This window comes from Vulpes vulpes, chromosome 2 (genome assembly GCF_048418805.1).
Source record: "Vulpes vulpes isolate BD-2025 chromosome 2, VulVul3, whole genome shotgun sequence".
In the NCBI taxonomy this organism is placed as follows: Eukaryota; Metazoa; Chordata; class Mammalia; order Carnivora; family Canidae; genus Vulpes; species Vulpes vulpes.
The window spans coordinates 132,135,211-132,161,433 of record NC_132781.1 but is presented as its reverse complement, the minus strand read 5'-3'; the positions used below and the strand labels follow the sequence as shown (position 1 = coordinate 132,161,433).

The 26,223-nt window shown below is 43.5% G+C and overlaps 3 long non-coding RNA genes across 4 annotated transcripts in view; 1 reads left to right on the top strand and 2 right to left on the bottom strand.

Annotated features, from left to right (window-relative positions):
- The window catches only part of LOC112935468 (uncharacterized), a 205,160-nt gene extending 200,406 nt beyond the window's left edge, over positions 1–4,754 (bottom strand). For both annotated transcript variants that reach the window (XR_012000020.1, XR_003238179.2), the window contains exon 1: positions 4,634–4,754. This is a non-coding gene — a long non-coding RNA (uncharacterized lncRNA). The remainder of the gene's footprint in view (positions 1–4,633) is intronic.
- Positions 4,755–5,646: 892 nt separating this feature from the next.
- Positions 5,647–17,417, top strand: LOC140597947 (uncharacterized). Its single transcript, XR_012000021.1, has 3 exons — positions 5,647–5,983; positions 8,797–8,859; positions 11,229–17,417. It is a non-coding gene; the product is annotated as an uncharacterized lncRNA (long non-coding RNA).
- A 7,792-nt stretch (positions 17,418–25,209) lies between these two features.
- LOC140597948 (uncharacterized) overlaps positions 25,210–26,223 on the bottom strand; it is a 174,728-nt gene continuing 173,714 nt past the window's right edge. The window contains exons 5-6 of the long non-coding RNA XR_012000022.1: positions 25,838–25,882; positions 25,210–25,353 (exon numbers count right to left, since the gene is read on the bottom strand). This is a non-coding gene — a long non-coding RNA (uncharacterized lncRNA). The remainder of the gene's footprint in view (positions 25,354–25,837; positions 25,883–26,223) is intronic.

The following is a 26,223-nucleotide window of genomic DNA, read 5'->3' as shown; positions in this document are numbered from 1 at the left end:
CCATTTGTCTTATGCTTGTTAGGGGACAGTGAGATTGGTTTGGTAATGGACATCATACTGAATGAAACCCGAAAGATGGGTAGGAGTTTGACACTGAAGGAGAGTTAAGAGTTCAGGGTGAATGAAGAGGGTGCTAGGTATGAAGCCCAGAGGAAAGAGAGCATCTTCAAAGAGAGTCTGGCCTGTTTCAGGAATTGAAAGACTTTGGCTCTGGCTGAAGCCTGAGGGAAGTGATAAGTTGCAAGAGGTCAACTAGAGAGGAAGGCAAAGGATAGATGACAGAACTGAGGCTATTCTAGGTACAATGAGAAATCATTAAAGGGATCTGACTAGGGATATAATAAAAACAGGCTAGTATCCTAGAAGAACCACTTAGCTGAAGATTTGATTAGAGGGAGCACAGCTATATGAAAAGAGATTAGTTAGAAGGCTGTTGTAGTGACTTCGTGCCTTAAAATCTATTTTGTCACATATATTAGTTCAGCTATTCTAGCTCCTTTTTTCCCTTTTGTTATTGTTTTCATGGTCTATCTTTTTTGCATCTTTTTCCTTCCAGCTATCTATATCTTTATATTTCTGAGGGATCTCAGAAAAACAGCATATAATTGAGTTTTGTGGGTTTTTTAAATCAAGTGTAATATTTATTTTCTAATTAGAATATTTAATTCATTTACATTTAACTTAATGATATATTGGGTTTAAATTTACCATCTTAGTATTTTTCTCCCATCTGTTCTGTGGTTCTAATATTCTTTATTGTCATATTTTTGATAAATCAAATAATTTTTAATCTAGTGCCCAAATATCTTGTTAACTAATATCTTGTTAACTATATACATTATATTCTATTATTCTTTTAATGGTTACCTAGAAACTACAGTATGCACCCTTGACTTATTAGAGTCCCTTTTAAATCAGTATTTTTCCAACAAACCAGAAAATTCCAACCAAACCGATCCTACAAAACTTTAGTTGTACACATATTTTTAACCACACTAGATTTTTAAAACTATTGTTCATTTTGTGTTCATCTAGTTTACCTATATTTTTACCTCTTCTGTTGCTCTTTATTCCTTCCTGTAGTGCTATGCTTCCATGTGGGATGATGAAGAATCCCTTGGGGATTTGTTTTATTTTATTTGTTTAAAGATTTTATTTATTCATTCATGAGAGAGACAGAGAGAGAGAGAGAGAGAGAGAGAGAGAGAGAGAGGCAGGCAGAGACACAGGCAGAGGGAGAAGCAGGCTCCATGCAGGGAGCCCAACATGGGACTCGATCCCAGGTCTCCAGGATCCCACCCTGGGCTGAAGGCGGCGCCAAACTGCTAAGCCACTGGGGCTGCCCCTGGAATTTGTTTTAGTATAGATTTGGTGACTATCATTCTATCAGTTGTAATGTTCCTGAATATGCCTTTATTTGGCCTTAATTTTTCAAGGAGACTTTTATTGGGTATAGAATTTTAGGTTGCTTGTTGTTTTAACAACTTAAAGATGCACTTTCTGCTAGAGATACCATCCAAGGCAGAAAGAAGGGAAGAAACATCCAGATTTCTCATATTGTTCGACTCTTCTGTTTCCTTCAGTGCCTCCTATTACCTGAACCCAGCTAGACACCAGCAGGCATAAGAGCCCTGGAAACACAGCCTGATGCCTCTGTCCTCTTGATGGACCTCAGAACACAGGGAAGGCTAGGAATGGGTCAGAAGGCAAGCAAGCCAGAGGCTTCCATAGTAGCTAACATTTATGAAGTGTTACCTTTGTACCTTGCACCATGCCAATCATATTACACGGTGTATCCATGAGGATAGACTAGGTTATGCTGCAGTTTAAATAAACAAAAATCCCACAGCTTAATGAACACAAAAGTTTATATCTCAGCTATGGTATATGCTTCAAAGAGACTGGTGGCAGGCTCTGCTCTATACAGAAGGACCCATACTGATGATAGCTCTTTAATCTTGTTGCTATACTAACTGGAATATGCCACCTTTGGTTGCCACCTAGGAGGGAAAGACCCTGGAAAATTGTTCCTGGCCTCTTCACTTCTCTTCTCTTAGAACTTATTCAACAATACTAGCCACATGGCCCCAGCTAATGATATGGATGCTAGGAAGTGTTGAGAAGCACATAGGGTATTTGGTGAGTGTTACTGTCTTTCCTATGCACTTTCTCATTTTAATACCCGGCTAACAAAGTCTGAGGCCTCACTGCACAGGTCACTGGAATTTCATTTTTCTACTAGGTTCTCCCTGCCAAGTACTTTCTGGAAATTCCTCAGTCATTTTCACATTACACCAATTCCTCCTGGAAGTCAGTTGTCACCTCTACCAGCCATCTTTCCTCTAGAAGCTAGACCCCAGGAGATAAATCAGCTCTTGCAACTTATATCTGACGTTTTTGAACTACATCAGCTCTCTGCATTCTACTGTTTTATCCCAGGACGGACACACATAGCTCTTTTAATTATACAGAGCACACACAAACCAGGCAGCAATATTTAACAAAATTCTACACACAGCTTAGGGATACTAAAAGGTAGCTATAATACAGAAGAGGGAAACTAAGATATTAGCTAACTTCTACTTCGAGATCTTGTGCTTTAATAAGTGGTTATCTTCCGGCTAAGTCCCTCTTCTTAGACTCCTCAGACTGCTGTAACATTTACAGTGGTCAGACCACAATGGCAGTTCTGTCTTATGGCCCTCCTACTCAAGAGGACAGATTTGCTCTTGGTATTCAAGAGAAAAGAAATACTTCTCTACCTCAGCTTTATAGCTATTTTCTTCAGGGGAAAAGCCAACTCTTAGACCACAGTGTGTGGTCTGGTCCTAAGAGCTCAGACAGGGCAATCACAAAATGTGATGTTCAGTTTCCCAAAATCTAGATTATACCACCTGAAATAACATCACAAAAGGGTTTTCACTCCAGAGTAGACTTTGGCACTTTCCATCTGGTTCCTTTGAGGTCCCTGCCCCCCCCCTCCAGATTAAGCTAAAGATATGCTTCTCCATTTATCCTGTCATCATCTGGTTTCTACTCTGCATCTCCAATGAGTAACTTTAAGATGGAACCGATGTATGTGTGTGAGCATATACACATACATACACCCAAGAACAAAGAATAATGTGCTGACAATTAAGTTTTTAAAAATCAAATTACAAAAAAAATCTTTTCAAGTGCACAATCCTCCTAAAATTCTATTAATTTGCATTTAGAAATAAAATGTGCCATGTGTCAATTTGAAGCATTTACAATCAGATTAATGGGTGACAGTCTTCTTCAAAAAGGATGTGCACACGTTTGCCTTATTTTTGGGTCAGAAAAACGTCCTTTCTAATTTTTTTCCTAAAACAAGAAAGTCTTTACCAAAGATAAATTGATATCTTTACTGGTAGAGATAGAAAATTGCTAGTAACATTTAAAGGACACCTTACTAGTTTTAAAATAAAAGTCTGTCCCACTAGATAGTTTGCTGCATTTGGGGCTGGTGTCTAGGAGAAGAATCTGCGATGGAGATATATTTGGTGGTTGCATGATAGGAAATTTCATGGTTGCAAACAGTTGTTTGTGTCTATAGTTGCAGGTATAAAGAACAACAAAAAAAATTTAAATTTTTGGTCATGCAACTTAAAAGTCTAGAGCATCAAAGTCCAATACAAATATGAGCCAAACATGTAATTTTCTAGTAAGACACATAAAATAAGTAAAAACAAAAAAAACAACCCCCCCCAAAACCAGGCTAAATTGATTTTAATAATATAATTCACCAGCTCGATACATCCAAGATGTATTAGAGTGTATTTAATATGTTTATATTGTATATAAATGTAATATATACTAAAAATATATAAAGCGTTTAGTAGGTACAAGTGGCTAGTGGCTACCAGGTTGAAGTGTGTAGGTCTAGAGGTGTGGCTGAACACAGAGATTCAAATGAGGTGACAGGATCCATTTTTCTGTACAGTTTCTCTACTCTGCTTCTCTTTTGGCCTCATTTTCAAAATGCTTCCTCCTCAAGGTGGCAAAATGGCTGTCACACCTCCAACCTATATCTTTTCAGGCTCAAGCCCCATATTATAAGGGAAGCTTCTCTTTCAACAGTGGGAACAAAAGCCCTGAGCCAGATGGCCCTGTATTCATACGTGCAGCAATTCCTGGAGCCAGGAGAGAAGAATGAAGGTCCTAATCACATGGCCACCCAAATCCAGTCCCATTCCAGCCATGTATGCAAAGAATAAGGGAAGGTCCTGAGAGCAAAAACAAGTGCTATCACTAAAGCAGCTGCTGCTGGACAGCAAATACTGAAACAGAAGCACAAGGAAAAAAACAGAGGTTTTCTTCTAGAAATCAGCAGAGGGCAGATGGCAGCTGAAGCCCAGGAACTGGGAAAATGTTTCAGGACTACATTGAGCCCTGACAGCTTCCATACCTGAGAGCTGACAGAGGTAGAGAGACTGAGGAGGGGACAAAGAAGAGCTCTGATTCTGACAGGGAAACAGGGGAGGCGGCTAACCCCCAGAAGCCAAAAGTGAGAAGAGTTCTGAGAAGTGAGTGGTGTTTAAGGCTGCCAAAACTCAAGCAACAGAAACACCAGCAAGTGTTCAATCACTTGAATGAAACGGGCCTTACTGACCTTGGCAAGAGCAGTTTTGGTGGAGCAAGGGGGCGAAGGTCAATCCCAGTAGGTGGAGGGTAGGTTCAGCTGGACGCGAGGTAATGCTGTCAAAGCACGAGAACTCGTTCCAGGAGTTTCGGTGCCAATAGGAAGAGAAACTGAAGTTGGTAGCTGGAAGAGATCATCACATTGAAAAAGGGTTTCTTAAATGTGCCAGGTATGATTTATTGAAGCACAAATATTTACAGGACGCTGAAATAATATGCAGTCTAGTATTACTGGGTTTGAATTCTGGCTCAATGACTGGCCACTAGACCACCTTTAGCCAGTCCTTCAGCTTCCCTTAGTTTTCTCATTTGTAAAACGGAAGTAACTGTGCTGTTTTCATAGGTACATGGAAGTACTGAATGAAATAGCGAATATGCAAAGTACTCCACAACTGCAATTATTATTGTCCCTCTTCAGCAGGCATTGGTGAATGTGCCATACTGTTTCTCATTACGGTGCTTGTGTATGTTTTGTTTTAGATGTTTTTTCCTTTCTGCCATGAGCCTGGTGAACTCCTGCTCACCTTGCAAGATCCACACAAGGCTTGTCTGTCCTCCTTCTCACAGCCGCCCTCTTCACAGATGAAGTGGGGCTTTGCAACCCCGGGTCTCTACTGCATCTGCTCCGGAGCACTGCCCCATATGGCCTATCTCCGATGTCCATCCATGCTAGGCCCCACCTGAAGGGATACTTTCTTCTACTGAAGTGGATGTCTTGTCCCAGGCATCCCAGACAGGTAACAAGTCTTCCCTGTCTGTAATTCTAGAAATTCAGTCTTCACAAAACAAGGACCTTCCCTCTGGAACTATTCAGACTTCTTCATCATTTGCATTTCTCCTTCTAGCTTTTTGCGTTCCTGTTGGTGACAGCATAATTCTGTGTAACACAGAAAAGCTGGAGGTACAATTCTCCATGTGTTGCCTTCAGATGACAAATGTATTCTGCTGATGCCTTGGGCAAAATGCCTCCTCCAAAATGCCATTGTCTGAGAATGCTTCCTCCCACAAAACTCGAGCTGTGGTTGCAGGGTGAGGGATTTTATGGACAGAAAGCAAAGTGGTGTTTCTCTCTTCCAGATCACTCAGAAGTTCAGCCCTCAATGGCTGCTTTCTGCAGTCCACTGTGTCATGTGGCTCCTGGGGTCTGTTTGTACCTTCCACCCTCCTTCGGCTTCTGCAGCTGGAGTTAGATCTGCCTTCTGCCTCCTGAGCAGCTTTTGTTCCTTATCGCCTTCCTGCCATCTTGATTGTGACAACAGCGAGTGGCCGGCACCCAGAGGAGGGGTAACAGGCACCAGGAGATTCTAACTCTGTATTCTGTGTAAGTCTCTGTGTCAGCCTTCTTTGAATACCTTCTGCCTTTTTAATTCATTTAAGCTACGAGAATATACACCTGCTATGTTTATACACTCTGACTTCCTCTGCACATCCCTCCCCACTTGGGGCAAAACTCAGTGTGAATGGTTTTTTTGCATTTTCATCCCCCAGAAGCTGGAGTGCAGCCCTGTGGATGGGACAGAGGGTTAAATCCTGGGGATTAGCCATCCTCACCTTTCAAATGCCTGCAGCTAGAGTGACTTGCTTGATAGCTGTAGGTTACAGAAAAGAGGTTCAATAGAGAATGGGTTTCAGGTATTACCATTTTGTTGATTATTTCAAAGTACTGCTGTTGAGATATAATTGCTTAGAAACTGTTAAGAGATAGGGATCAATGGCTACAAAGATAGAAAAATTTTGGACACATCAAATTGGCTATATTTCTGAGACTAAATATTTTGCTGTTTAGATGCGTTTATGTCCCGGTGGGGACTTCTTTATATTCTAGAAAGCTGGAAGATTAAGAAAGACTCCTTGTTGCTGATGAGGCAGAGTCTAGAATGCCTGGCACAGTATCTGGAACATAGCAGAGGCCCTGTGAGTGTTTATTAGGAGACCTAATGCTCCATTTGGCCTCCTCACCTCAAGGCCTGCTCCTCTGTGCTCTGTCCTTGTCAACAGACTCTCCTAGCCACCGAGGTAAGCCAGAGCAGACTGACGGATTTCACCCAAAGTTGTTAATCCGTTAACAATTGGCTGTAAAAGTATGCTTATGAAAACAAAATGGGAAAACGAAAAACCAGATTTGCAGTTGCAGTATAAAAATATAATTGCCATGCGTTAGCAGAAAGAAGGGCCCCTTGCAGATTGCAAATGTTATTTTAATACATAAGGAAAATGTACTGGATTTAATGAATTTGCTTTAGCCATCAGCAAAACGGAATTTTGGATTTAGAGCCCCAGACCTGATTTTTTTGGTTCCTGCTGCTGTTCATTTTTTCCCCATTTGATCATTTGGGAAAAAAAAAAAGACGGGGGGTGGGGGGCCTCCTGACCAGGCAGTTCTACCACTTAGCAGGTACCGGACCATGGGTGATTCACTTAGCTGAGTCTTGATTTCGTCATTTGTAAAATGGGTGTAAAAATCTATATTTGTTGGATGATTGGAGGAGATGATGTGTATAAAACATCAAGCAGAGTGCCTGGAACACAGAAGAGTAGTCAGAAATAGCAGAATGTGCTGTCATGGCTGCTGATACTGCTCGATATTGGGGTGGGCTTACACCCCCTCTATCAGTCCCAAGTCCAGAGAACAGAAGCAATATTGGGGGGGGGGGGAGAAAAGGAGAGGGAGGGAGGGAGAAGGAAAGGGAGAGAGGGGGAGGGAGAGAGAGAGAGAGAGAGAGAGAGAGAGAGAGAGATTGATTTATAAGGAATTGGCTCACATAACCATGGAGGCTAGAAAGTCCAAAATCCGCAGGGTGGGCTGGCAGGCTACAGGCCCAGCAGAGAGAGCACACACTGCAGCCTGAGTCCAAAGGCTGTCTGCTGCAGAATTCTCTCTGGCTCAGGGGATGTCAGGCTTTCAGCTGATTGGATGAGGCCTACCCACATTATGGAGGGCAATCTGCTTTACTCAAAGTCCACTGATTTAAATGTTCATCTCATCCAAAACACCCTCACATAAACATACAGACTGATGTTTGAGTACACATCTAGGCACTGTGGCCAGCCAAGCTGACATATAAAATTAGCCATCCCATCGTCATTTCTTTCTGAGCCAACACAATGTAAGATGACAACAGCTTCCTGATGGGTCTCTCTGCTTCTACTCTTGTTTCCTTCCAGGACATTTATAAACAGTAGCAAGAAACAAAACTCCATTTCTTTTCTCTCATGCTTAAATCCAATGACCTCCCATTGCACTTAGAATAAACGCCAGTTTCTTATCAGTGCATAGAAGGCGTTGCATGACCTGGCCTCCTCTGACCTCACTTTACTAGAACCATCTGTCTCACTTCTGCCCTGTGTTACATAAGGTAATGCCAGCTGGTATAACTGATAACACCTGGAATCGCAGTGGCTCCACATAACAGAGATTTACATCTTACTCACTGCTGTAGACAGCTTCTGAGGTAGCTCAGAAGATCCCTGCCTTCCAGTGTTCATTGCAGTGAAGCTCTGACCAACTGCTAGAGGCTGGAAGTAGGGGCCCAACTGAACCAATGTGCCCTCTATGAGGCAAACAGAAGAATTTGGAATTTTACTCCTGGGTTGGGGGAAAGAAGAGGAGTAAAGCAAGCAAAAGGAAAGGGAAAGATCAGTCAGCCAGTAAGGCATCAGGAAGCTAAATATTTCTGGGAATCACACAGAACATGAGAAAGCCTCAAAGCCAGAACTAACATAGATGGGAAGTTGTTGGCTGTGCAAATTGCAAGGTGCTCCATAAATCCCCACGACCTAGATAGTTTTAGCAGGATCTACCATATTCACATGTACTTTACGTGAGTCAAGCATGTGTGGGCGCGTGTGCACACATGCACAAACAGTGTCATCCAAAATGGAAAAGGGGCTGCCTTTTGCCTGTACACTGACCCACTGCAGAATGCAGACAGCATTGGGAGTACAGAAATGGGAGTCCAAAGGCAGAAGTCATCTTGAGAATGTAAAACCCTGAGAATTCACCAAGATCTCTGTAAGAATTTCAGACATCCCATGGGACGGGGAAAGGTTTGTTTTCCCCATCGAGTTTTAACTGGTTTCAAGGTTGCCAGCTGGCCTGTTTCTCAAGAACCTTCTGCCTTCCTATTGTTGTAGTCTTCACCATCAACACGCTGATGCCCAACTGGGGAGGATGCTACCAGCCCCGCATGAATATAGGTAAGATCACATATCTAGTTTTGGCCAGCAGAACATGCATGGAAGTGATATATTACACAGCAGGCTTGGCATATGGAAATCCTCCTTGCCTTCTTCCACTTTGCTCTTCTTCATTTACCAGCCAGGTATTAAAGTCTGTGGTGACCTCAGAAGCCATACATTGAAGATGGCAGTCTCTGTGATCTCAGGCCCCTGGGTGTCTATATGTTTCAGAGAATTTCAGGTGCAGGTGGGAAAATGCCTTCATGAAAAATAAGAAAAGCAAATGCTAACTCAGAACCATGATCCTTCCCTATACATGCCTTATGGACTTATGGGAGATAGACAGGGGACACAGACATGTAAAAAAACAAAACAAAACAAAAAAAAACACAGGTTAAGCTCTTTGCAATTGGTGCCAAAAGAGCCTTTGGAACCAGAGGGGCTCACTCAGTCTTATCCCCAAATGGAGTGGCTTGTTGAAGCCACATTTCCAGGGGTCTGTTAAAAACTACTTAGTAGGTGAGAACTTCTTTGTGCATGGAGTTTAAATCTTCTTAGGTCTGGGAGGATGTTTGAGTCTCCCCCAGCAACCTTTAGAGTGAGCAATGAGATAAGGAAATAAAGGGCTTCTCTCCATGTGTCACTCAGAATAAAGTTCTTGCATAACTTTGGAGTGGGGAAAGGGTGGGGGAGTTGCTAGGAACTGTCGTTTTCCCTTACACAGAGGGCTTGGGAGCCTTCACAGGGGTAGCAAAGTGAGCAGGGGTTGCATGGACAGGGAAATGCCACGCTGTTTCAGGATGGAGTAAGAGTGGAGGCCACGGTAGCTTCTTCAGTACAGAAGCACTGGCTTCTTGTGGATTGCTGGTGCCATACAAGGTAGGTGACACATGTGTGACTTCCTGAGTGTGGAGGGACCCAAGAGGCCTTGTCCTGTCCACACAAAGTCTCTGCCTCTGGAGAATGGAGCCTATTTAATTTTTGTCTCGGACTCTACACCTTGTGGAGAGATCTATGCTATATCCTCTCCTTGTTAAATAAGACACCTTGGAGGAAGCTTCACAGAATCCTGGTTCGAGAACATCTTTTTGGAAGCTGGAATTGTGATTTAAAGTTAAAGAAAAGAAACGGTGCTTCCCCCAACTTCAGTTCTAGGAAAGCATCTGTCTTCATCAGCTTCATGTAGACTAACGCTTTGAGCTTAGGAAAGACAGATGTGTCCTGGCGGCCTTTACACGCTCACAGGACGAAGGCAGCAGTGCATCATACCTGGCTTGTGAACAGACAATCGCAGCTTCCGTTTCACAAATACATCCATTCACTGGGAGGATTCTTTCCCCCTCTGGCCGAGGGAGCAAAATGCCCATTACAGTGTATTTTCCCTGTCCCCAGGCTTTAATATATCTCGGAGCAGCTCTCCTCAGCATTCCGCATTATAAAATCAATCTCTATTTAAGTAAGAGGAGGATATTTATTTCTTAATTTTTTAATAATGTATTTTGTGATTTGTTATAGCTTCAGTGTTGTATTATTTATTTATTGTGCCTATAGGGTGCACTGCCACTTGGTAATAGAGGAGCTATCGAAACTTGAGACCTAAGCAGAAATGAGTTCAATAATATCGCTACACTCTAGGACTTTATCCAAAATTAACAGAAGAACAAAAGTGCAAGGCAATGATAACCCATCTGACAGCATTTGGGGAGCGTTTGTGAGAGCAGTCAGGATGGGAGATTTTAAAAACAATGGCAGGCAAGGGGGAAGTGACAAATGGAGGGACTGTTTTACAATTCAGAAGCATTTCATAAACCGGATTTACTAGGTTCTTGTGTGTGTGTGTATTTGATGTTTTACTAAAAAAAAAAAAAAAAAGAAAGAAAAAAGAAAAGAAAAGGTGTCTAAGGATTTGATGGAACTTATATGTTCCCTCCCAGTCCTCCTGCAAGCCACACAGGCAAGGGCAGTGATGACTGTAGCTCACCTGGATTCCAAGGCCTGCTAACAATTTGCTGAGAACTGTGGGGGGGCAGGGGGGGCGGGGGGGGGGTTCAAACGGAAGACCGGGAACGGTTTTGTCTGTTCTCATCATTTGTTACGCAGCATAAATGTGCTTCTTATACTTGTCTTTTGTCTCCCAAAGTTAAAGTAGTAGGAAGTGACCTGTCACAGCTAAAAATTTTCTAACAGGTATACAAAAACCAGGGGCTTTCGGATTAAAAAAAAAAAAAATCGACATTAAATTGGCAGGTTTAACTCAAAAGATTTCTACCCCTGTAAGACCATTACTGACGTCCCGCTACTAAGGAATACGATACTAATTGGGACCAATACCCCCAAACGGTTTGGAATTCTTTACCCCCTCTTATTAATCCTGATGTGCATTTCAGGAAAATTATACCATGTTGATGACACCACTTGACATGAAGCAATAAATAAAGGCAGTGAAGGACACTTGCCCTTGGTGGGGAGATGCCATTTTTAGTCAGGCCGTCAGCCAGTCTGTCAACAACATTTACTGAGTGCCTAATGAGAGAAGGTGCCATGAGACAGAGAGGAGACGTGGGCTCTGGCCTTGAGGGGCAGCCGGGACAATGACACAGTCGGAGGGAAGAGACAAGGCCTAGGAACGCCGTGGCAGCAGCCTCTCAGCCTCTCAGGGAAACCGGGAGGAGGCGCGCGTCACGCAGGCCGAGCGCCTCCCGCCCCGCAGCCCACGCAAAGCGCCTTTTTATCAGGAAGCTCCTCGGACTCTCAGACAACGCCGCGAGGCCGGGGGTCTTACCTGTTCCAAGCCTCGTTTCCCCAACTGCAAAGCCAACTCAGGCCAGGCGCCAAGGAGGGGGCCGAGGCGGCGTCTGCGCAGCTTCCGTCAGCCGCGCTCGCAGGAGTCGGAGGGCTCCGGAAGGGCCCAAGACGGTGCCGGAAGTGCCCAAGACGGCGCCGGAAGTGCCGAGGCGGGCGCGTGGGAAGAGGAGTGCTTCAGCAGCGGCGGCTGCGACAGACTCGTCAGCCCGCTCGGGCCCGGCGCGGCGCCATTAGGCTTCAAACGAGGGCAGAGCTCTGAAGTTGCTGTTTTAGGGTCTGGCTGAGGAGATGACAAAGGACTCGCGATCTGCACGTTCGGCTCCAGCGCAGGTTCAGTTCTGTCGCGTTTGTGTGATTTACGCCGGTGGCAGCAAGTAGATGGCTGGATGCCTGCGCGACCTGGTGATGCTCGGCGGCAGAGCGGGGCAGAGCCTGCCGACTCTCCCTTCTGTCTCCTCCAAGGTACAGCGTAGGGCTGCGCCGCGTCGCCCACTGCCGGGCGGGCGTCCCGAAGACGGACCCCACAAAGGGAGGTGGAGTGAGCTCGCTCCCCGCTGCCCTGCCTGCCCCCGCGCCCGAGCCGGCTGTTCGCTGCTCTCACCAAACCCGCGTTTGTGCCCGGTGGAGATCACAGCTCGGAGGGAGATGGTTGACCTGTGCGGGCAGAGGAGAGCCCTGAGGACTTCGGTGGGAGCCCCACGAGGCCACGGAGACTGGGTGAAATAAAGACCTCCCCCCTCGTCAGGAGGCGAGTTGTTCCACCTTGACGTGCCCCTCGCTCTCGTCCTCATTGGAGTGCCCGATTTGGAGGAGGTGACGCTGCGGCCTTCAGACAGACGCGGCCGTAGCAAGCGGAGTCGTAGCTCCCATGCCCGCGAGACGAGGCCGTCAAACGATGCGTATAACATATTTGTGTGCGGGGAGCCGTGACTGTGGGATGCACTTATTCTTTAATTCCAAATAAATTCCTTCCACCTTCCATAGGCTCAAATTTCAGTATGAGGAGGCCATTCATTCATTGAACAAACAGTGTCGTGGATCACTTACCTTGGATCAAACTGCAAACACCAGGTATGGGGAGTTTGGGAAAGACTGCCCCCGCCCTCGTGCGCAGAGCTCACCTAGGGCAGGCGTGGGTATAAGGAAGAGCATGGACTATGAAGCCATACCACCTATGGTTGATGTGAGTATGAGATACCCCGGCTGTCCAGAGAGGCCGAGTTTCATGGTAAACACATGGACTGTGGCTTGAGGATGCTGTAAAACCAAGCGAATGCCCCAGGCTTGGAGACCCCTGGAAAGTCTTTTTTTTTTTTTTTTAAGATTTTATTTATTTATTCATGAGAGTCACAGAGAGAGAGTGAGGCAGAGACACAGGCAGAGGGAGAAGCAGGCTTCATGCAGGGAGCCCAACGTGGGACTCAATCCTGGGTCTCCAGGATCACGCCCTGGGCTGAAGGCGGTGTTAAACCACTGGGCCACCAGGGCTGCCCATCCCCCTGGAAAGCCTTATTCCAGTGCGCAAGTTTAAGTTCTCATGCCCTGGAAGGTAGAGACTTAGCTGCTCGGGAGTTGCTGCAGATGAATGAGTGGAAATGGGAGGAGATTGGCTCAGAGGTGCAGGGGTTGAAATTGCTCAGAAGCTGAACATTCCGTTTCCTCCAGTCCCACTGCAGGTCTTCTCAGCTGTAAGTAAAGAGATCTTCCCAGTTGCACAGGGTGGCCTAATCAAGGTGTCGGCCTGACTGAACCTGTCCACACTCAAAGTTGCATAGCCACAGTGAGAAGAAGAGCAGAGCCCATCGAACCAGAATCACAAGGGGACAGATAGGAAGGGAATGGATGGGTATATTATACAATGCACTCCTAAACTCTGGGGGTAACGAAGTGAATTTTGATGAACTGAATCATTTTAACATATTAGGAAATCGGGCTCATTAAAATAGCCCCGTGAATTAAATAAAGGCATATATTTTGAAGTGAAAAATAGAACCCATATCAAATCAAACTTGGGTTTAAAAAAAAAAAACAACAGAGCATCACTAGAGGCAATGAGAAGCATAATGAAAGAAGACAAGAAGCAGCAGAGGATCTCAAGTTTGTTTTGTTTTTCTCTCCTTAAAATGGGAAATTTCAAACATCAACAGAAATTGATGTGTAATAAGTTACTTGTGTACCCAATCCCTCGTCTTCGGTAATGTCAGGAGCTAGTGACCAAACTAATTTCATTTACATCACTCATTCCCCTACTCCCCCACCCCCACCAGCCCAGGGATTGAGATGGTAATGTTGACTGTGAACTCAGAACCAGGCATACCAAGTACAGAGAGTGGTGAGCGGGGAGGAATCTGTGCCAATTGTGAGGTTGTGCCAGGTGGCACCAAGTGAAGCGGTGGCATCTGTGTCCCCATGCTTGTTGGTTCCTTTGCCTGCTTCTAAGCTTTTTGTTCCTATCCTTTGCTTGAAGTTTGAGATTCCAGGAAGTAGAATACAAGTGGTTTAGGTATTTTCTATTCTAATAAAGGAAAGGCGGAGGAGGAAGGGAGAGAGAGTGGAAATGTGGAAGGAGGAAGGCAGGGCTGAGGAGAGGAGTACAGTGATTAAGCTTGGAGGTGGCCATCCCCACCCTAGGAAGATTGAGAGAACCAACCACGCTCCCTAGCCTGGATCCTGCCCTCCCACACTCCAGGCTGGGGGGACAGGCTAAACCACTGGCAATTCACCAGTAATCTTCAGTCTCTCTTCATTTTGGATTTCTTTGAGTGCTACCACTTAGCCTTGAATGCTAACCCTCCCTTTTATACTGCCTCGACTCGAGGTCCCCTGAGTCCCAGGTTTGGGTGGGGAGTCCTTCCTGTGTCCTCTCCAGCTTCCTACATTCATGCCCATAGTGTCATGTAACTCACTGTTCAATCACTTGTCTCCCCCCTGCAGGCCATGCACTCTATAAGGACAGGAGTTGTGATTGTCTTGTATCCCCATCTATAGTAAGTGCCCAGCATGCAGTAGGTGCTAAGTATAATTTCTAATGAATGCATATAAAATAAGCAGAAAACAATATGTTGGGTATGTAGCAATGCACAGCCAGGAATAGGGGAATGACCCGGGGCCTCCTTTGTAGAAATTAGACAAAAGGTAAACCAATTTTGAAAGTAAATGCTGCCTTCAAATTAGGGCACACTGTGTGGAGGCTGAATTTCAGTCCTCACTGGCTCCTTAATGAACAGTGAACAGTGAACAACCTGCCCAACCATGGATAGCAGACCTGTTAGGATCCTCATACCAGTGGTTCTCAAATCAAGCCACATGTTAGAAAACCTGGATTGCTCTTTGAAAATATCTTTGTCCAAATCCCAGTCTTGGAGGTTCAGACCTAATTGATCCAGGGCATTGGTTTATTTTTAAAGCACCCCAGGTATTGCAGCCTGGGCTGAGAACTATAGCTTTAGATGTAATGGTTGTGCATATTTCAGACTAGGCTCTGTCACAGATGTGTGTTTTCATTATACAGGCACATATTGACATGCTGATGGGGTGTGTTCCAGCTACAAAGCTAACACATTGGTGTTGGCCAAATGCTGGCACTTCTTGATTCACTGCCAGGAGCCTTTGCCTTCACCACTCACCTCCACACCTATGCCCCCTGACCTGTCTCACCTCAAGGACGGAGCCAACAGGGAGCTGAACTGCTACCCTGCAGCTGTAACTCAAGACTATGGGAACAGGGATTCTGATGTCCTTGACCACCTGCACCTGACTGTGCAACCTTGAGAACGTTCCCTTACAACTCCCTACTTCAGTGACCTTGGCTATACTAATGGAATGGACCCACTTGCCAGAAATGTCATAAGATTTAATGAACAAATAATTGTGAAGTGCTCCATAAATACAGATTCTTGTGCAATTGTTAAATAACTTCATTGTATAAAATTCCATAGAAATCTATGCTGTTCCTTTGGGTTTTTCAAATCACTATTTATTTGATTTATGCATATAAGACAGCATTTGCCTAAAAATCCTTTCCTACATTGGTTTTATCTTTGATTTATTCTCTTTCCTTCTGCCAGCACACAGCCTGACATATGTATAAAGGATTTGTAAGAAAAATCACTTAATGCATAGCGTTTCCTTTGTTGTGACTGTCTTATCACGAACTGTTATAGTTGTCACTTATTCTCAGAATTGTTTGTCTAGTTTTCGCTCAGGCTTATAAATACTCACCTTGGACATGGTTTATAGACACTGTAGGGAAAACAAATACATATGCTGGAATAGTCAACTTAGATTTATTCTTACTTAAGGAAAAAAAGGCTTAAAGGTTTAATGTGTGCTTGATAAGCTATAATTCAGCCTGAAAGATGCAAGTGGTTTATATTTACTCTCTTGGGTAAGCTCGACATTTATGGTTTCAACACTTCTCAGTACCTCTTCAGTAGGTTATGTCTTTCCCAGAAGAATGGATCTCAAAGCACAATTTCCAAGAATGCTAATACCAAAGGAATGGGAACTTTAACTAACTAGAGCCTGTAGAGAAATAGGACATGGGATTTGAGAGTTTGTTAAGTACCATGAATGGGTTTGGCTACTGATGAACCCAAGGACGCTCAGAGTACCGGCCCTTTGAAAAATTGTGAAGTAGAAAGTTTGCTCTTTGAGCCCCCAGATCTCTTGACAGCAACTCACACTTCTAGAATGTTCCCTCTCCTATTCCAGAAGGAAGCCATCCAATCTGACCAGGCAGGAGTCTTGCATCTGCTCTCTGGAGAAGGCCCCAGAGCCTGGTGTTAAAACAGGAGGCACTACTCATCACCCTTCCACCAGAGATGCAGTGTGCTGTAGTTTGGGGTCTCACAACTCAGCTTTTCCTCACACTCTGGGTCTTTGGGCAAGTCATTTCATTTTCTGAGCCAAAATTTCCTAACCTGTCAGATGAAGGTACAAATGCCCAATGGGATTATTGTGGAGACCCATAATATCACTACATGATACGTCTAGCACAGTGTCAAGCACAAAAAAGGAATTCTCCAAAGGTTTGCATCTTAATTCACAGAGAAAACGACATTGAAAATGAGAGCAGGGCAGCACATGGTAAAGGAAAACAATAGGTTTTGGTTTCAGGAATGCTGTATACCTCTCTGTGCTCCTGACTGACTGTGTAACCTTGGATATGTCACTTCACATCTCCCACTCCACCAACCCCACCCTGTTTCCTGAGCTGGAAAATGGAGATGACAGTGTCTACCACACAGGGTACTTATGTTACTAGTCAATAATATAATACCACTGTATCCCTGGAAAAATGGAAGGATCTGACGAGAGTTGGATGACAATGGTTTTCATTGCCTCACTTTTAGGAGATAACTCTTCAATAGTCCTTCAATCAGTGATGGATTGGAGATTAAAAAAAACAATGTGATTTTTATAGATCTCAGAAATTCTCTATTTACTATCCACTGAAAAGTCTCTTACTAGTTATTTTCTGCAGAGCAAAATACAGATCAAATACTTTGTGCAAGGCTGCTGTTTCTCTGAGCTGAGATATTGCACTGCAGAGCTGATTAATGCCCTCCGAGCCACTTGTAAGCCTTTCCTCTCGTAGCATGTTAATAGGTTAAGTTTCCTTCATGATTACTAATTTCATATGACTTCACGGGATGATTACATATTTATGTATTATTTATTATGCAAATCTAGCATTATACATTATTTAAAGCCATATTAACAGTATGTATTATTTATGATGGAACTGTATTAATATATATTATTTCAAGTAACTTTGGCTAGGGCTTTTTTTTTTTCCTGTGGATCAGGGCACTGGAAGTTAGTATTCCACTCAAGAATCCATGCAGCTCTCCTTCTGGAGACATTGCCATCAAGTTCCCTATCAGCGCAACTTCTGCAGAGCCATTGTCTGTTAAATGACTCCAGCATTAAGGGGCAAAGCCTCCAGGGTTCTGTGACTGCTGACAGTCCTGGTTAGATAGTGCCTCTCCCTTGAAAAATCGTGAAGTAGGTGGTTTGCCATTGGGATTCCACCTTCTCTGACAGCACCTGCTCTTCTCAGAATGTCATCTTTCCTATTCTGGAAGAAAGTAATCAGGTAAACCTGAGACCATGGTAAGAGTACCTACCAGTTAAGATGTATTTGGCTGCAAGTCACAGAAAGCCTGAAAAACCATGGCTTAAATATTAGGGATGTATCTCATTTAACAGGAAATCCAAAGGTAGGTGAGCCCAGGGCTTTTTTTTTTTTGTATTTCATAATTCAATTTCTTAGAAACAAAAATGCTTAAACAAAAATAAGAACAATGTATTGTGCAATTTATAACATTCATACAAGTTAAATGTGTAACAACAATAGCACAATGGCCTGGAGGGGAGAAATGCAAGCATACTGCTGAAAGATTTTTAAATTATGCTGTAAAAATACTATATAGGGAGTGGTATAGTGTGATTTTAAAGAAGATTGATAATTGAAAGATATGTGCTAGAAGCCCCTATACCATGCTGTGAGGAGACCAATCACTTGGTCACAGTTGATTAAATTAGACCATTTCCACCCTGGAAGGAGCAACTATTTATCTTGATTGAAACTATCACATATTCTGAATATGGATTTGCCCTCTAGAGTATTTGATTCACTAACACAAGATTGCACATAACATCACATTAGATGGAGGACCCATATTCCTAGAGAGGATGTACAGCAGTATGCACATGACCGCAGGATTTACTAGTTTTATCATATTCCTCACCTTCCAGGAGCTGCTGGGCTTCTGGAACAATCTTTTCACAGGGCACCTGAGGTGTCATCCTAGAGAAGACATCCTAACAGAATGGGATGTCATCCTCCAGGATGCAATATACACCCTAAGTCAACAACATAATATATTCCTCCAGAACATGCCCAAGATCCTAGAGACAAAAGTAGCATCACTGCCAGTGACCAGGGGGAATTTCTGCTTTCTGTCTCTGCAGCTCTAGGATCTAAAGGTGCTGGTTCTGGAAGGTGTGATTGATTCTATCAGAGGACACAGTGAGAATCCTATTAAACTGTAAGGTACCACTTCTGCCCAGTCACTTTGGGCTACTTATGCCAAGAAACCCGTAGGTAAGGAGAGGAGTCACTATCCTGTCATTGGTAAAGGATCTAGACTTTGGGGAGGTTATACTCCAGGCAGGGAGTTCTTTGGGAAGTGAGTGATCCACTAGACCATTTGCTATTCCTTTGGCCCATCTTCACAATATGTGGACTCAAGCAGCAGCCACAGCCTGAGATGGCCATAGTGACCAGCATCTCAGAACAGTCAGGGATGAGAAGTGTGTGGCCCCACCAGTTTAGCTACCAAGGCTATCATCAGAGGTACAGCTAAATGGGAGGAATCTAGAATGGGCAGCAAAGGAAGGAGATGAAAAGCATCAGTAGTGGCTTTGAGATCAGCTACAGGGGTAGGGGCTGTAGTTCATTTCACTACCTTGAGGTAGTAAGTTTTCTCATGAAGACAAACCAAGCAAAATCCTGAAAGGAGGTTGCCAGGGGGGCTGAACTCCATTTGGAGGAAGATGCAAATGGAGGGCTGTATTGATATGCCTCTGAGATCCCCTTTCAGGATGAAACTACTTATTTTCCTAACTGCCTGGAATGTTGGTTGGTGACAACTCATAGCCAGGGGCCTCCAGGAATTTTCCTCTGCTAAGTGGAGCTGCCTTACCCAAGTTTACAGCCCTGTGGGGCCTATACCCAATTACTAGTTGTGGGGTGGGACCCTATTCTCTTTCCTCAACTTGTTCAAATACAAAGGGTCACCTCAGCTCTAGCATTACCCTTAAATTCTCAGAGACCTCTGTTGCAACTGTGTGATGTCCCTCTGCTGAATCCTGCTTCTTTCGTCCTCCGCAGAAGTCAATCCCATGAGCAATACCCAGTAAACCTCTTGTATGCGAACCTAAGTGATTTGAAGTCTCTTTTCTAGAGAATCCAATATATATGACACCCATCAGGTTCACACTGTCACATACAGAGGACCAGATCCAGAGGCTGGCAGTGGTAAGCTTGACACACAGAAAGAATTGCTGACTGTAAGGTACTAAACTGGCCTGGAATGAAGAGACCTTGAATTAACTTTGAGGCTACAACCCCCACATACTTGAAACATTAGCCCTGGTCCCCACATAATCACACAAGTATCATAGTTTGAAAATGGATGGTTAAGTTCTTAGGATTTTCTATACTGGCACAATCTCAGAGCAAAAGGCCTTCACAAAATGAGAACCCAAGTCTCTTTGATAACAAAGCCTCAAGACATTGGAGGCAGGGATGCTTGGGTGGCTCAGTGGTTGAGCGTCTGCCTTCAGCTCAGGGAGTGGTCCCAGAGTCCCCAAATCAAGTCCCATATCAGGGTCCCCTTGGGGAGCCTGCTTCTCCCTCTGCCTAGGTCTTTGCCTTTCTCTCTGTGTCTCATGAATAAATAAAATCTTAAAAAAAAAAAAAAAAGTTGGAGGCAGCTAAAATGGCAATATGATATGGCAGGTTTATATTTACATAGAATACAAAAAGGACAACATCACTAATTCACTAAAAATGTCATCTAGAGTCCCCAAAAGCCAGTTATAAACTCAGTTCCCCAATACATGGATGGACATATCTCCCCAGTATGAAACCTTTGGGTGCAATCTCCTCAGACCCTCTCATCCCCTGCAGACCACTCTTCCTTCTTCTTCGCCTTTACTAGGACAAGGTGTCCAAAATCCAAATGACCTAAGATGATCTGGACAATTGTCTACAGTGGTAAAACCTTTGTGAAATGCCAGTTTTCGCATCCAACTTTCCATTATTTCCTGCTTATTTATTCTGCATGTGTATTGTCCAGTTCTCTTTGTACTCTGGCTTCCTAGTCATTAAAAATTTTTTTTAACTTTTAGATTTACAGAAAAGTTGCAAAGAGAGAACAAAATGTTCCTGTCTACTCTTCACCCTGCTTTCCCTACATCTTATATAACTAAGGTACACTGTTAAAACAAATAAATTAACATTGGTATAATACTATAAAGTAAACTACAGACTGTATTTGGACTTTACCAGTTTTTCCACTGATGTCCTCTTTCTGTTCCAGGATCCCATCCAAGATACCACATTACATTTAGTCATCATGTTTTCTGCTTCCTTCAATCTGTAGCACTTTCTTGGTCTTTTCTAGCTTTTCATGACCTTAAAATTTCAAACTCTTCTTCATTGATACTGTAGCATGTCCCTCAATTTCTCTTTATTGGTGTTTTCCCATGATTAGACTAATTATGAGTTTTGGGAAAGAATACCACAAAGGTGATGTGTCCTCATCATGCTATCAACAGAATTTATCACTGTTGATGTTAACTAGATCCCCTGCTCCTTGTCTGTGTCCTTTCAATACTTTATTTTTTGGAAGCAGGTCACCAGGCCAGCCCGTGTTCATGGGGAGAGGGGTTAAGTTCCACCTCCTGGAGAGGAATATCTGTGCACGTTATATGGAGTTCTTCTGTCAGATTTGCTTCTTCAATGGGGTAATTGGGTGATGGGCATTAAGGAGGGCACATATTGTGATGAACACTGGGTGTTACATGCAACTGATGAGTTAATGAACTCTGCATCTGAAACTATTGATGTACTATATGTTGGCTAATTGAATTTAAATAGAAAAGGGGTCATAAAAAGGATTTGTTTCTTCTCCCCGTTTATTCGTTCAATTATTTGTTTATATCAGTATGGGCTTATAGATAGTTATTTTATTCTCTGCTATAATCCTTTTGCTCAGGTTGTCCGAGCTTTGGACACTGGGAACTTCTGTGTCTTTTTGATATGTGGGTTCATTTTTCTTTCTTTCTTTCTTTCTTTCTTTCTTTTCTTTTCTTTTCTTTTCTTTTCTTTTCTTTTCTTTTCTTTTCTTTTTTTTTTTCTTCTCTTTCTTCTCTTTCTTTCATTTCCTTACTTTCTTAATTTCTGGCATTGCAAGATGCTCCAGGCTCATCTGGTATTCTCCTTCCACAGCCCAAGATCAAGTGCTCATTCCTTTTATTGCACAAGGGTTGTTAAAAACCAAAATCTTGGTGCTGCATATGTTTGTTGCCACTGGATTGACACTGCCCCCAGACTCTCTCAGCAGTCAGAACTATGAAATGTATGTGTGTATACTAGCCCATAGATATACACATAGCTCTCTCTATATATATGTCTATCTGTATCTATATTGAAGTAAACATGAGTTCATACTGATATCTCTGACTCTAATCCTATACCCCAGAGTCATTCTAGCTAATCCCCCTTGTTTATTTGTAATTTTTTTCCCGAACCATGAGAAGCTGATTCTCACCATCTGTAATTTATTTACTTATTTCTTCAACCCTGGTATACATGCAAAGTAGTTTCAGAATTGCTAATTTACATTCCTGCAAGAAACAAATTTACCAGCTATAATACGGTATCACATGCAGTTTTTTTCTTTTGGCTTTACCATAATCACTAAAAATACCATTTTCCAAAGTTAGTTAGGTCAGCTCCTTTTTCCCTACTCCCTTCAGTAAGGCTATACCATACATTTACAACACACCTAGATTCATTTGTCACAGTCTGTATCCTATCTTGAGATTCTCTGACATTCTGGTTAAGTTTTTAATATGTGCATATGTTTCATTCTTTGTGGTGTACAAATCTATGGGTTTTAGCAAAATGCAGAGTCATGTAGCCATCCTCCTAGTACTATGCAGAGCAGTTCTATTATTCTAAAGTTTCCTTGTGTGGCACCCTTATAGTCAACTACTCCTTCCATTCTCAACCTCTCACAACTGGTGGTCTGTTTTATCCCTCTATAAATATCACAATATCATTTAATGGGGTTTTAGAATGCATAACCTTTAGGTCTAGCTTTTTTCCCTTAGTGAAATGTGTTTAAGATTTCTCCAGAGCGTTGCATAAATCAATAGCTCATTCCTTTTCACTGCTGACTAGCATTCCATCATATAATTATAACACAGATTGTCTATCACTTCATCTATTGAAAGACATCTTGCTTGTTTCTGAATTTTTGTCAATTATGAATAAACTTCTACAAACATGCTGTATAGGTTTTTGTAGTATAAACTTAAGTTTCAGTTCAGTTGGGTACATACTTAGGAGTGGGATCACTGGGTTATATAAATGTGTGTTTAACTTTATAAGAAACTGCCGAACTGTTTTCCAAAGTATCTGTACCATTTTGCACTCCCATCAGCAATGTGTGAGTTTCCAGTTGCTCTGCAATCTCATCAGCACTTGGTTTTCTCTGTTTTTTAAAGCAAGTCTAATAGATGTGCCATGATGCTTCATAGTGGTTGTAATTTGCACTTCCCTAATAACTTAGTAATTTTTAACACTGTGCTTGGTTTCTAAAACTCTATTGACACAAGCCTTGAGGGAAATAAACTTAGATGGAAAGAAAGGGTGTAGAAAGTATAAGTTGTAGGAGAGGGAGCAAAGGAGAGCCGTGTGTGAAGTGAGGAGAAGGTAGAAAGGAGGCTATGTCTGTAATTTGAAGATCTAGATCTGAATTCTGGACCCACCACTAATGGTCTTTCAAAGGTCACTGAACTTCAGGAGCTCAGTATTGTCATAAATCAATTGGAGATAAGTTGTAGAAATTGTATACAACGGTAAACACGATTTGTAAGTTGTACAATGAAGGGCAACAGGATTTGTCATTCTAGCCTCTCTCCTTTGTTAGCCAGTTAACCTTTGCAAGTGCATCCTGTATCCCTCTATTTTCATTCTTCTCCAGCCCCCTCAGGCTGGCCCTAGTTCTTCAAAATGTCACTGTCCCACACAGATTGCCTCATCACTTCCTTTTTCCTAATCTTCACCTCATTTGTCATAATGTGCCTTGTCTTTGGGGAGATGAGGGGTTGGGAGAAGGAAGGACCATGAGTAGTAAAGGCAAACGCAGATCTGCCATGAAAGGGTGTGCTAATGAGACTTGTAAGAGTGCTAACTCTGCTACTAAATGCCTCCAAATCATTTAATCTTTGCAATCCTTAGTTTCTTCAGATATAAAATGGGAATGCTCAACCCAAGAGCCATGACAAGGGGCAAATGAATAAATGGATATCGATGTTCACAGAACTTTTTGCAGGTTTACAGTTTTGTGTGGCCCATAAATTCCACCTCTAAGTGTGACCCTCAATGTCCACTCCCTTTCCGGCATCTTCAGATATTCCTGGAGTCCTTGAAGCATTGCACATCTGCTTAAGGCCCCTACCCCTCCTGTCTTCTCCTCACAAGCCCTACTGATATCTGGTGTCTCTATGAGAATGCTTCTTCCTGATTAGGCTAGGGATTGCCTCCTGGACCACTAAAGCCACCAAACCCTTGAGGTGCCAAAGAATGTCACAAGTTCTTTACCTCTGGCTGGGTCACTGCAGTGGTGCCATATTCCATGAACAAGTGAGCCAACCACCCCACCCCCTTCACATTTCTGTACCAGGGAAAGTAGTTTGAATGACAACTAGCATTGCTTGGGATCCCAGTCTCAGCCCCTCAGAAAAGTAGCTCTTGTAGGACTTCCTGAAGACTATCTCCTCCATCAGAAGCTCAAAGGTCAGTTTGGGGCTGGGCTAGAGACACATCATGACTTCTCTAACATCCCAACCTATGTCCCATGCTCTGCCCCCCCGCCCCCCCGAGACCTTGATAGCAAATACTTTTTCCTGACAGACTCCTTCTAACCATGCAAACCCTTCAGGGAAATAGTCGCAAGAGGAGGACAATGAGGATGAGGTTTTTCTAGAGCCATCCACACAATTTCAGCTGAAGTTGGCTCACCTGGGACCATCCCACAAAAATGCAATGACATAAAAGCATTTTACAAACCTTAAGGTGCTATTAGATTTTTATGATCATCATTCATTATATATATATTCTCCATGCTACTGTGCAAGCTACTTTCTGGAAGCTAGAATGCCATCACCATGGAGTTAGGATAATGGAAATTTCAGGGCCTTGTGAGGGGGTCTAGTATCACACCTTGCCTTTTTTCCAGCACACTTTCCTGGTAAAAGTGGCCCCGCCACTGCCTCACTCTTTAAGCAGCAGCTCTGTGTTTCTGAGCACAGAACTTGATTCCTGCTTTAGGCAACACTGCCCTGGTGGATCAGAGGCAACCAGCCTCACAGAGGGCACAGCAGCAGCCAGATCCTTTACAGACTGCTTGAAAATGCATTTTAAATACTGAAGGTAAGCAAGATTGAAGAAGTGGCCTCCCATCCTTTCTCCAGCTTTGGGGAACCCTCCAATGGCTCAGTCCCTGGGAGAACAGAGCTCAAGTGACAGCATGCCTGCAACGGATGAGATGCGGAGGACAAAGTGCTAATACTGGTTTCTGAAACGCAGATAGGAATTGATGAAATAATCTGCTTGGCCATGGATCTCCCCTGGCTGCCTGCAGAAAGCTAGGACAAAGGCAAGGCATTTGCCTAAATATTCTCATTCTATCATCTCCCCAACTCATTCTCTGGCATCAGCTTTGCTGGTAAATGTGTTAGCGCAACATAGAGGCTTACTGAGTAGGAAGCTCAACCAAGGTCCAGGTTCAGGATCAGTCAAGGTAGGAGTCACACCAAGGCCACTATGTAGGGTCCTGATCAGCTGTTCCATGCTCTCCTTTGTTGCTCCTTTCTTTATAGATAGGACCCGTGTGGACATGTCTGATGAGTGGGAGAAGAGGAAGTGCAGGTAGTGCGGATCCTCTATGAAAAGCAAAGCAAACAAGCAACAGCACAACCCTCTCAGCTATTCTGCTCTCAAAACCAAAGACCTGTAAGTGGCCATCTCTGGTCCCTGCAGGCAGCTATGGCCTTGACCCATTTTTCCAACTAGAAAATGGAACTCTCCTCTCCTACTTCCCCATCCATGAAAAGGAGATGAATATGAAACCCAGGCCCAGCCATTCCCAGCCATTGGGGATCTCCAGCAGAGAGGCTGGGCTCATGGGAAGTCTCCGGGATGTTATCCACCTGTTGTCTGCACAACATACCCTTCTCATGTTTGCCTACTCATTCTCACCTTACAATGGTTTTGAGAGTTTTCTGGTGAAGGCTGAGAGTAGGCCTGGGCCCAGAAGCCACTACCAGAGCTTCTACTCTGTGGACAGAACAAGTGGATGAGCCCATGTTTTGGGTTGGGACTTACCTTGCCTCCCAGCTGTCAGCAGAAGCCACCAAGAAAGCTCTTGCCCTAGAGGAGTGAACAGAAGTCCCTTATGGACAAGATGGCACCAATCCATTGTAGTTCTCCATCATTCCTCCACGGAGGATACTCAGGACAACACATTCAGAGGTTTAGGTACAACTGCCCCACAAGCTGAAATGCCTACATTTTCCCTCCCACTCAAGAAAGCAAATTGTTACATTAGAATATGAGAGCTACTTATTTGGGGTTTAACCCTGAATCCACACTTTTGTATTAAAATTCACTTATTTTTCCAACTTTGATATCTATCTGCAACAAATAATTTGCAAAATGGCTTCTGAAAGTGGGTTCTGAGAGCATGATTAAGAATACTACTCTAAAAAAAA